At 37.0% G+C, this 11601-nt stretch overlaps 1 long non-coding RNA gene across 1 annotated transcript; it reads right to left on the reverse strand.

Annotated features, from left to right (window-relative positions):
• Positions 1-241: 241 nt before the first annotated feature.
• LOC129058926 (uncharacterized) lies at positions 242-3468 on the reverse strand. Its single transcript, XR_008524376.2, has 3 exons — positions 3344-3468; positions 1116-1191; positions 242-518 (listed from the first exon to the last, which is right to left on the reverse strand). It is a non-coding gene; the product is annotated as an uncharacterized LOC129058926 (long non-coding RNA).
• Positions 3469-11601: the final 8133 nt, after the last annotated feature.

Consider the following 11601-nt stretch of genomic DNA (forward strand, 5'->3'; position numbering starts at 1 on the left):
AATACATTTTCTCAAAGGAAATTAAATAATATGGGAAATCAATCTAATTATGGGAATTTTAAAGATTATGGCAATTTTTTCTGATAAGCCACATGAATAAGAAGAATGAGCAGATTATAGAAAAATTAAATAGACATAATATTTATTATTTCACTGATGGTATGTATAGTCACTGACTACACATGATTGAGCTAGGAGTGGCCTTAGCTGATAATCATGAGGTCTGTTTTTCTTCATCTTCTTCATTCTTGGAGTTCTGATCTAAAAGTTCTTTGTCATATTCAGCAACATTCTAGACACTACCTTTGTTTTAATCCTCAGGGTGTTACATATCCCTTGTGCTGAATCATTCTGACCATGCATCTCATCCTAAGCAGCTTGAGTCATTTTCCATATTCAATGCCCGTGAACACCTCAATTTTGACTCCGTGAGGTCTTTCCTTGTTTCCTCTTTTCAGGACCTCCTTTCCCTTGAGGATGACTGGAATTTTCCAGTCCTGTGTCAACTTAAAAGTAAGCTAGAAAAGCAAACAAATAAGTAAAGCACCCACTGAAAAACCGGTATTTACAGGGTATTATCAAATCCTATCAGAGTATTATGGCTTCACACTGTCTTTCTCAGTGTTAATTTATTTGTGACATTTATCATTACCTGAACTTGCATATTCATTTGCTTGTGTATGGTCAGTAAAATCCTGATAGAATGAAAACTCCATGCAAGTTGGGGTTTTATCTGTTTTCTTCACTTTCAGGAATATCTATGCCAAAAACGGGTCCCATCACAGGGCGTGTGATCAAAGATCTTTGTTGAATAAATGAATGGCTGGCAAAATATGGATGTGAGTCAGGAACTCACTTTAAATAATCCCATGAAATATGAGACAGTTGTCAGTGTTGCCGATGGAAGATCCCAAACACTATTCTGGGCAGTTAGAGCAATTTCATTTGGAAGTTAATGAATATACATTTTAAAAAGTGCTGATTTTTGTCACTTTTCTCCAAAAAGTATGCAAATAATTGGACAGAAAATAAAAGGTGACTGCATTTCCTTTAATGCTCCTAGGCTCTGTAGATGTGTTGTATGAAAATCATAACATGATAAATAGATTTCTCACCTCTTTTAATTCAAGCTTGAGTAATTGGCATTCGCACTAAGTCTTTAAGTAGAGGGAGAGATACGTAGGAAAAGGACTGAAAAGTAAAAGCAAAAAGTGATTACACACACACAAAAATGACACCTTTTAATCTGCGCTTTTCACCTATTCTTGCCATGTGAAGGTTTGCAACTGTATATGTCATGTTGTCTTAAATGTAATGATGATGATAAAGTTAATGATAATAATTATGGTAACATTTACCTATATGAATTATATTTCACATGTATAAACTTATGCTATGTACTGCATAGATTACAGGAGGTTTAGCATCAGCAAACCTTGTAAACCCAATTGTTAGGGCCCTTCCTGTCATTTGCTTTCTATATTAAAGCTTCCTAGCAGAAAAAAGATGTAGGATTCAAGGAACATTAGTTAATAAGATATTTGTAAGTCTTACAACTGCCTAAATTATTATTAATATAATGGCTGTTAATCTTAAAACAATTGCTGAAGAATGATTTGTAAAAATATGAAGACACAACACACAGTTATAATAAACTGAAAGTAAAAGTCTAGATGATTTCACCGAACATGGGAGGGCATTGGACACAGGAGGGAAATAGAACAGCAAGGTAAGAATTTTGCCTTGGTTTGAGGGAGGTATTAAAGTATTTTAAACATTCATTTTGAATGTGTGTATTAGTTTCCTGGGACAGCCATAATAAATTACCACAAACTGGGTGGTTTAAAACAACCAAAATTTATTCTTTCACAGGGCGAAAGGCCAGAAGTCCAAAATGAAGATGTCAGCACTGTTAGTTTCTTTTGAAGGTTTTGAAGGAGAAACCCAACCCATGCCTCACTGTTAGTGTTTGTGCAGCTGTGCAACAGTTTCCTGGTGTTCCTCATGCTGTAGCTGCATCACTTCAGTCTCTGCCTCTATCTTCATAAGGCCTTCCCCTCTTGGATGTCTATCTCTACCTATTTTTTTTTTTTTTTTTTTTGAGATGGAGTCTTGCTGTGTTGCCCAGGCTGGAGTGCAGTGGCGCAATCTCGGCTCACTGCAAACTCCACCTCCTGGGTTCAGGCCATTCTCCTGCCTCAGCCTCCCGAGTAGCTGGGACTACAGGCGCCTGCAACTATGCCTGGCTAATTTTTTGTATTTTTAGTAGAGATGGTATTTCACCGTGTTAGCCAGGATGGTCTTGATCTCCTGACCTTGTGATCCTCCCGCCTCGGCCTCCCAAAGTGCTGGGATTACAGGCGTGAGCCACCACGCCCGGCCTCTCTACCTCTTATAAAGACACCTGTCATTGGATTTAGAACCCACCCTAATTCAAACTAGTGTCCTCTTGAAATCCTTATGTAAATTATATCTGAAAATACCCTTTTTCCAAATAAGGTCATATTCACAGGTTCTGGGAAGGAGTATGTTTTTGGGTGGTCCCAATTCTACCACTGCAATGTAGTAAACTCTTATAACATTTACAATATGTCAAGCACTAGGTGCTTTATATGTAGGAACTGATGTGATCTTCCCCTATGAACTATGTACTATTTTCCCATTTTACTGATAAGAAAAATTGCCCCAGATAATACCCAGGAGGAGTAAGTGGTAGAGTAAGGGTCAGAATCTACAAGTCTAATTCTAAAATGTATGTCTCTAACCAATTTGTTAAGTTTAAGTGCTACAAATGAATTACATACAATAAAGGATGTAAAATCCCTTTGTATGCTATCCAAACAAGTAGAGGAAATTAAACTGAAACAAAGAGTACTCCATAAATTCTGCAAAAGGCAGAAAAATTCAGAAAGCCAAAAAAGAGCATAGAGAAGAAACCCAAATAAGATGGCTGATATAAATTCAAGTAAAATATGGAAATTTAAAGAAAACCAAACAATAATTTAAAACAAATTTCTACAATATGCTTTTTAAGAAATAAAATGAGATAGAGGTTTGACAGTCTCATTTTAACGAAAGTAAGGAGTTACAATATTTTTTAGAGACTGACCAGAGAATATTTAAAAATGTTCATCACACCATGTCATTCCCAGGTTCAGAGCCATGTAATGGCTTCTTTTTGTATTTTGAATAAAATACCCGCTCCTTCAGTGACCTACAAAGTCACAAATCACCTAGTTGATCCCTGCCTGATTTTATACCTTGTCTCCTCCTCTCTGGATATCCCTCCCTATGTTATGAGTCCACTGAGAATGTTGTTACCCAAACTTATCCATATACTCACTCTTCTCTTTGCCTAAAATGTTCTCTCTCTGGCACTTCCCTGACATGGTTTCCTGTCCATCATTCAGATCTGAGATCAAAGATCACTTCTTCAGAGATGTCTTCCCCATTTTACCTGAAGTGACCCACTGTTATGCTCTCCCACTTTTCCTTAACTAATACCTTCCCAATATTCCAATCACTTGATATTATTTATTTGTGAAAGTCATATACACTTGCTCACAAAGCCATCAGTTTTACATCACAATGACCTATTAAATGAATACCCCCTACCTCCAGTCCGTGCCACCAAACTAATCCATGCCACTAGGAATCCAGGAAATCTTATACAGGATGGCACCTAAGGTCAGTCTTAGAAGATATGCAAAGCTTTAGCCTTTAAGTTGCATAAATAGTGGTAATTGGTGAATGAATTTCTAGACAATTTAAGTATATCCTAGAAAACATGTATTTTTATTTATATATGTGCATACAGATGTATATATAACTATCCACACATACATGTACGTGCATGCATACACACAGAGAGAATATGGACAGTGATCATACGTTGTTGACCCTCTTTCAGTCATACCATGAGAAATCACCATCAGTATTATTCCAAATATCATCTGTTTGCCCTTTGGGTCTACTCTGCCTCCTCCTTCCAACTGCTTGATGCCAGTAAGTGTGAGCATATCCAAGGGCACTCTTGTTTTCTGGATTTCATTGAAAAGAATAAAGGGAGGTTGGCAATGATTCTAGCCTGGGAATAAAATACTCTCCTATGTGGGCTCCCTATACCCTGCCCTCACCTTTGAAAATAGTCCTCCTATTAAACTCTGCTCAAATTAGTTCAAATGTGTAATTTGTTTCTTGCTGGGGCACTGACTAATACACGTGTATTTCCTTTGAGCATTTCCAAATGCCAAGAGTACATGCTTCATTTTGTTCTCCCTGCAGTTATTAATTGAGTGCCTACCATGTGCCAGGCACTGCTATAGACCATGGGGACATTCAGTGAACAAAGTAGAGGAAAACAATTGTTCTTATGAAGCTTACACCCCATTGTCGGAGATGACAATGAACAAAATAAATATGCAACATCATATTAGATATACCAGTTAGTATTATGAAGAAAAAATAAAGATAACAATGTTGGGGTGTGGGGGGAATTTAAAGTGGGCGTGGTCATGAAGGCTCCACTGAGAAAGTTACATTTCAACAAATACATCAAAGCTGTAAGGATCTAGCCATGAAGCTTTTTGGGAAAAGAGCATGCCAAGCAGAGAGAATAGCAGAGGCAGATGGCCCAGGACAAAAGTGAGCCTGGTGTTTTCAAGGAGTCATGAAGACTCCAGCATGATGGAGTGGAGTGAGTCAGGCAGGAGAAGAGGTGAGGAAGGTAGATCCCACAGGACCTAAAAGCCACAAGAAAGACTGTGGATTCCACTCAGGGTAAAAAACAAAAAGGAGCACACTAGAGCGTTTGGAGCTCTGACACCATCTGATTTATATCTTACAATTGTGGTTGTTGTATTTGTTTGATTTGTGGTGTACATGCAGTGTGTGTGTGTGTTTTCGTTGTTGCATTTGTTTGATTTGTGGTGTATGTGCAGTGTGTGTGTGTGTGTGTGTGTGTCTGTGTGTGTGTTTGAATAGACTAAAGGAGGGAAAGAAAAAGTGTAAATTAAAACTTATTTACAAAGTTAATAGCAATAATGCAAGCAAATTAAAATGATGGCTAAGACCAAGTTAGCGGCAAAGGAATTTGTGACAATGTGGTATGATAGAGATTCAAGTTATATTTTGAAGGTAGACTCAACATGATTTTCTGATAGATTCATTCATTCAAAACATATTTATTGAGTGTTTTCTATTAGCTAGCATTATGCTAGGTACTTGAGATAGAATTGTGAACAAAACAGAGATCCCTGCCCTTATAGGATTTGAAATATAATGTTGATATATAGGCGGTAAACATTGAAAAAAAATAGAGTGTTAAAGTATGTTACAAATTGTTCCATGCTATGGGAAAAAAAAAAGGGGTGGGGTAAAGAAGAGCAACTGGGATAAAGTAATAAATGGCCATGGTCTGCCTGCTTGAGTAGATGACTTTTGAACAAGCATGTCAGGGAAGAGAGAGAATCAGCCAAGAGGATATTTAGGTGAGCAGGTCTTTAGACGGAGAGCACAGCAAGAGCAAAGGCCATAGGGTAGGCACCTCTGGGGGTTTAAGGAGCCACTGGGAGGCTGGAGAGGCTGCAACAGTATCAAGAAGGTATTAGAAGAGGACTTGAGAGAATTAACAGGTTAAAGACTAAAAATGACCTTGTAAACACTGGTGTAAATAAAACTTATTTTAAAAGTTAACAGCGGTAACCTAGGCAAATTAAAATGATAATTTGAGTTTACATTCTGAGTACAATGAGAGCCACTGAAAGGTTTTGTGCAGAGGAGTAGCAAGATCTGACCATTGCTTTAACGTGATTACTGAAATTATTGGGACTAAGTTCTGGATGGCAAGTATTGAGAGTAAGTTCTGGGTAGCAGGATTTGATGCACATAGACCTGCTGTGAGGTAGGATTTGTTGGCGGGGGGTTGGGTGTGGGGGGAAGGCGCCAAGGATGAAGTTTCCACTTAACGGTGTGTAAAGACTGAAAGGAAATTAGGTTAGAGGGAGGATGGTAGGAAGGTTAGGATCACTGCATTGGACATAATAAGATTGAAATGACTATTTCTGTTTCACTATTTTTTGTCACGTAGAGGGACTACTGGTCTCTCTCATTCTATAGCAGCATACCATTTGACAGCTGAGTTGGGAAAAAAGCAACTGGGTATGCTTAGCTTAGCCAGCCCTTTGGTCCTCTTATTTTGGGACCCACCTTACTTGCGGGGGGAAAATGTGTTTTCTAATTCTCTGTAATGTAAGTTTTAAAGAGTCAACCCCTCAGTGGGGTGTCTATGTCTGTTGAGCAATTGTGTTTGACTAGATGAGTAGACTTAAATATCTGGTGAAGTGTTAGCAAGTCTAGCTTGCTACAGTTCCATAGAGACTTTCTCTAAAGAGCTTTATATAGATCGAACAGTGATGACTTGAATCTCCATATTGATAGTCTCCATGTCAATCTGTCAGTCCTTTTGAAACTTGGGGGTGGTGGAAGATGACATTATTCCTCTGTCTTTAACCTAAAGATTTTTTAAATGAATACAGAAAGAATTTTACACTAAAGATTATTATCAAGAGGCAACTTTCACATCCATGTCTCCTCGATTTTGAAGGTAAAATTGAATTTGACCTTTAAAGATCAATTCCACTGGGTAACCAATTTGGACTGATTCCACTGGAGATCACCTAAGAGTATTCTGGCATTGTAAATGGCCATTAAAAGCCATCAGCGCTATAATTCTTTGAGAAACAGATAGTTATGTGAGAGTCATATGATGGTTATTGCTTTAGGATTTAGATATTATTTAATGAATAGTTGGAAATATCTATCAAGTCTAACTTGACAAAAGAGGACAGAGAGGGCCTCCATCTCAGCCAAGACTACTTGGGGAAAATGCTGTAATTTCTAAAACCATATCCTTTAACCTGATGATAATAGCACATTACCCATTTGCTTTACATCTCTGATTTAAAATTATCAAAACCCTTTGCAGTGCTTTACTTCAGTCTTATGCCTTCAATAGCGGCACAGATATACATCATCAGGGCTGCCCATCACCACCATCAGAGGTCACTCTAGCGCAGAGGTTTTTACCTCTTTTGAAACCTTCCAGAAAAATAGTTTTAAATACATGGGAACTCAAGGTAAGAATCATATTAAAATAAGTTGTATTTCTTTCAAGTCTACCCATTTTTCTCATTTTGCCAAAACTTGAGACCTAGTCACAAGTTTGTGGGCATTTTTGTTCACCAAGAGTAGCATTATTGTGTTAGTTACTTACCATTGGCCTATAAGATGCTTGGTTCATCTATGTTGTTCACAAGCATCATAAACATTATTTTTGCTGTGAATATCTCATGGCTGGTGTAAATTCTTTGCTAGACTGTTTGAACTTTTTCATGGTCTTATTGATTCAAGTTCCTATAATGTTTCTGGCAGTTTATAGTTTAATGGAATATAATGATGTATATGTCTTCCCCCAACAATGTACATATTTACCCTTATTTATTTATTTAACCAGTGTTTCTTGACTATATTATTGCAGACCCAGGCACTATTCAAGATGCTAGGTATTCAGTCCTGAATAAGACAAGATAAGAAAATAAGAGAAAGAAAGAAGGAAAGACGGAAGAAAGGAAAGGAAAAGAAAGGAGGGAAAGAAGAAAGGATGAATGGAAGGAAGGATGGAAGGATGGAAGCAAAAAAGGGAGGGAAGGAAGGAGGAAGAGAAAGAGGAAAGGAAAGAAAAGAATTATAATGTTAAGCTATAATGACAAGATAAGAAGTAATAGGAACTGAGAGTGAGAGAGATGGACAGGAAAGAATTCTTTAAATAAATGACATGTGAATAAAGAAATTAATATATGACCCTGAAAAATAATGTATTGTTGACAAAAACCAAACTTACTTAATTAAGCATACTCATACTTACATACAAGGTTAAGTGTTCTGCCTTATACCAGAAGGAAGGAGCTCCCTGTGTCTGCCATTCCCAATAGGGTAACAATGAAAACACCTATTGCAGAGTCACGTCTGGCAAAATTGAAGTGGTGGCTGCCCCACTCTAAGCATAATAAGGTACCTGATGAGGAAGTGGGCAAGTTCCCAGGAGCATTTGACTTGAGTATGTTTCCCCACGTACTACTATGTACTACTGTTACATAATCTTCTCTTCTTTCTAGATACCTTTACTCCAAAAAATTAGCTTCTACATCAAAGAGTAAGGGCCATTCTCCTTCTGAAACCCATGGGAATGAATCCTTTCTTGCCTCCTCTAGCTCCTGGTGATTTGCTGGCAATCTTTGGAATTTCTTGACATGCAGCTGCACACAGTAATTTTTGCCTCCGTCATTATATGGTGTTCTCTCCTCATGTGTCTGTTTTTATGTTGTCTTTTTATAAGGACAATAGTCATATTGAATGAAAAGCCCACACTACTCCAGGATGACCTGATCTTAACCGCTTAGGTCTAGAATGGCCCCATTTCTAAATATTGTCACATTCTGAGGCCCTAGTGGTTGGAAATTCAACATATATTTTGGGGAGATGCAATTCAACCCACAATGGTCACTTCTAAAGTTTACACAAAAGGCCAGGCATGGTGGCTCACACCTGTAATCTCAGCACTTTGGCAGACCCAGGCGGGTGGATCACCTGAGGTCAGGAGTTCAAGACCAGTCTGGCCAACATGGTGAAACCTCGTCTCTACTAAAAATACAAAAATTAGCCAGGTGTGATGGTGGATGCCTATAATCCCAGCTACTCAGAGCAAGACCCTGTCTCAAAAAAAGAAAAAAAAAGTTTGCACAAAAAAATGTGAAGTACTTAGCAACCAAAGTGAATGGAAAGAATACAGGTCTAACAATTTAGATAGCTAATTATTTCACTTTTTTTTTTTTTTTTTTTTTCCCAGGATGGAGTCTTGCTCTGTCGCCTAGGCTGGAGCGCAGTGGTGCAATCTTGGCTCACTGCAACCACCACCTCCCAGGTTTAAGCAATTCTCCTACCTCAGCCTCTGGAGTAGCTGGGATTACGGGCACATGCCCTGCCGCCTCCTGGCTGTTTTTTTTTTTTTTTTGTATTGTTAGTAGAGATGGGGTTTCATCATGTTGGCCAGTTTGATCTCAAACTCCTGACCTCGTGATCCACCCGCCTCTGCTTCCCAAAGTGCTGGGATTACAGGCATGAGCCACCACACCCGACCAATTATTTAACTTTTTACATTACCATTTTTGCATTGTTGATCTTAGAAGGTTGCTAAAATGTCTTAATTCAGTCTTATCAGCCAAAAACAAATAGTAGTATTAACTATTTTGCAGAATTGTAGAAATAATATAAATAAAATGGGAGTATATAGAAACTCAAATTCCTGTTCAATTGTTTGTGTAATTATGATTGGCACTAAAAATGAACTACAAGCCTAAGTAGATATTGCAAGTTGTTAATTCTTAGGAATAAATAGAGGTCCTGACTAAAAATTTTTACTGAAGATTAAAGAAAAAATATGTGCTTTTCTATATTGAGGTCAAAACTCAAAATTAAGATGATCCCTGATATACTTCCACTGCAAGTTGAATTGAATCAAACCAATGAATGAATGAAAAGTCAAAAAATCACCAAAAAAAGGAAGGAAAAATGGCCTAATGCTTGATTTGCAAAATACCAGTCAGTATAGTTGCCAAAGAGAGATCAGTATTTCCCAACAATTACTTATCTTGAAGTTAAAGCCATGGCTTGTAATTAAGAACATACTTTTCATCAAAGCCTGTGCTGACTACCCCATGTAAATTATGTCCACCCCTGGTAGTCTATCATAGCAGGTAGCTCTTTCCTCTGTAGCATCTATCATAATTTATAATTATATATTTAAGTCAGTGTTTACTTGTCTACTCTGCGTTTCCCATATTAGATCTTAAGTGTCTAGAAAATGAGGACGATGTCTCTAGCCCCTAGTGTAGTGACTGTCACACAGAAAGGGCTCTATAAATATCAGTTTAATGAATAAATGGATTGGTGAGTTTATGGATGAATAAAAACATTATTACTCTCTCTAGACATCCTCATTTGACAGATTTCTCTTCGGCAAATATAACACAATAAATTGTACATTTATTTACGTGCCATTACAGGGAGATATTGGATAAATTCATGGGACTTTGTTGGAAAAATCCTTTAAAATTTTCAGCAACAACATATTTTGAACATCAAGGATATCTGTGACTTGTTACAGTTCTTTCTTTTGTGTCTGAGGAAAGGTACACATCAGAACTGTGGAGGTGAAGTACTGGAAAAAGAACAAAGCAAAGCAAACAATGTTAGTGCAAATGAATAAGAAAAAGTCAAACAAGATATAGATGAAAGTGAAAGGCAAATTAAGCCAAAGTCCAAAAAATATGAAAGGATAAATATGGAGATATAAATAAGCCAGGTTAAAAAAGTTAATGTAATATTTCACATTTCCACAGTTGGGCCCACATTAACATGTTTTACCTTATTTTTCATTACTAAACACATTGGTTAATCTCCCCAGTGAATTTCTACCTTGTAGCACTCTTCTTCCCTCCTCTATGCCTAGAACACCTCCACTTGCCTGTCACTAGTTTTCTCATTGTATTATCTCTGAAAACCCCAATTTCTCCATTACAACCTTCTTATTTAATCTGTTGAAGAGTTTGAGACTCAGGGGTAAAGAGACATGCAAGTTCACACAATTAGTGACAATGCCAGGACTAGAATACAAAAAGAGAATTCTTTCTACTGTGTTCCAAAGTCTACAATTTCTAGCATTCTTTACTCTAAGACTTGAAATAGTTTACACTATTGTCAACTGAGCCAGACCATGTCTATCTACTTGGGTCAACAGAAGGAACAGGAAATCTAAGCAGAGGAAATGAATCTATTGGGTGATACATACTGTCAAACCACAGGTAAACATGATAGTACCATCTAGTATATTTATATCTTTTCAAATATGCAGAATGAGGTAGATAAAAGAAAACTCCTAAGGAGTCAAAATGTAAAAATGGCCCAAAGATACATAGATACATAAAAACTCTTAATATCAAGGGATACATTTATGGGCACACAAGCAAAACTGAATGAACAAACTCCTATTCAATGATGTGATTTGCATGCAGTACAAAATGTATAACTTTAAGGAGATAATTTCCTTTTTGTTTTTAATGCACAACATAATTCTCACTAATGTTAATATGTGCCTATCAAGGGAAAACATATCTATTGATATGGGTATTGAGAGACCAAACAGTATTTTTAATTTAAAAGAGTAGTACAGTTACACAACATAAAATCAATATTTATTGGATACTAAAACAGTTCATTCAGGTTTGATGTTCACAGAATTTTGTTGGCTAGCTTCTTCATTTACCTTATTTGGAGACCTGAATAAGTGCCTATGAGCTATAGAAACTTGTCTCAGGAATTTTATATCTACTGCCATACACGAAGTCCACATAAGACTCAGAGGGTAATAAGTTAAACTAAACAAGGTAGCAATAAGGATTTTTTACTTAGAAGTTTCTCAATTTTATAAATGGCTTAGAAAATAATAGAGTAGAAAATGTTCATGGCTTAATATGTTTTTAAAAA

Source organism: Pongo abelii, chromosome 3 (assembly GCF_028885655.2).
Source record: "Pongo abelii isolate AG06213 chromosome 3, NHGRI_mPonAbe1-v2.0_pri, whole genome shotgun sequence".
NCBI classification, from domain to species: Eukaryota; Metazoa; Chordata; class Mammalia; order Primates; family Hominidae; genus Pongo; species Pongo abelii.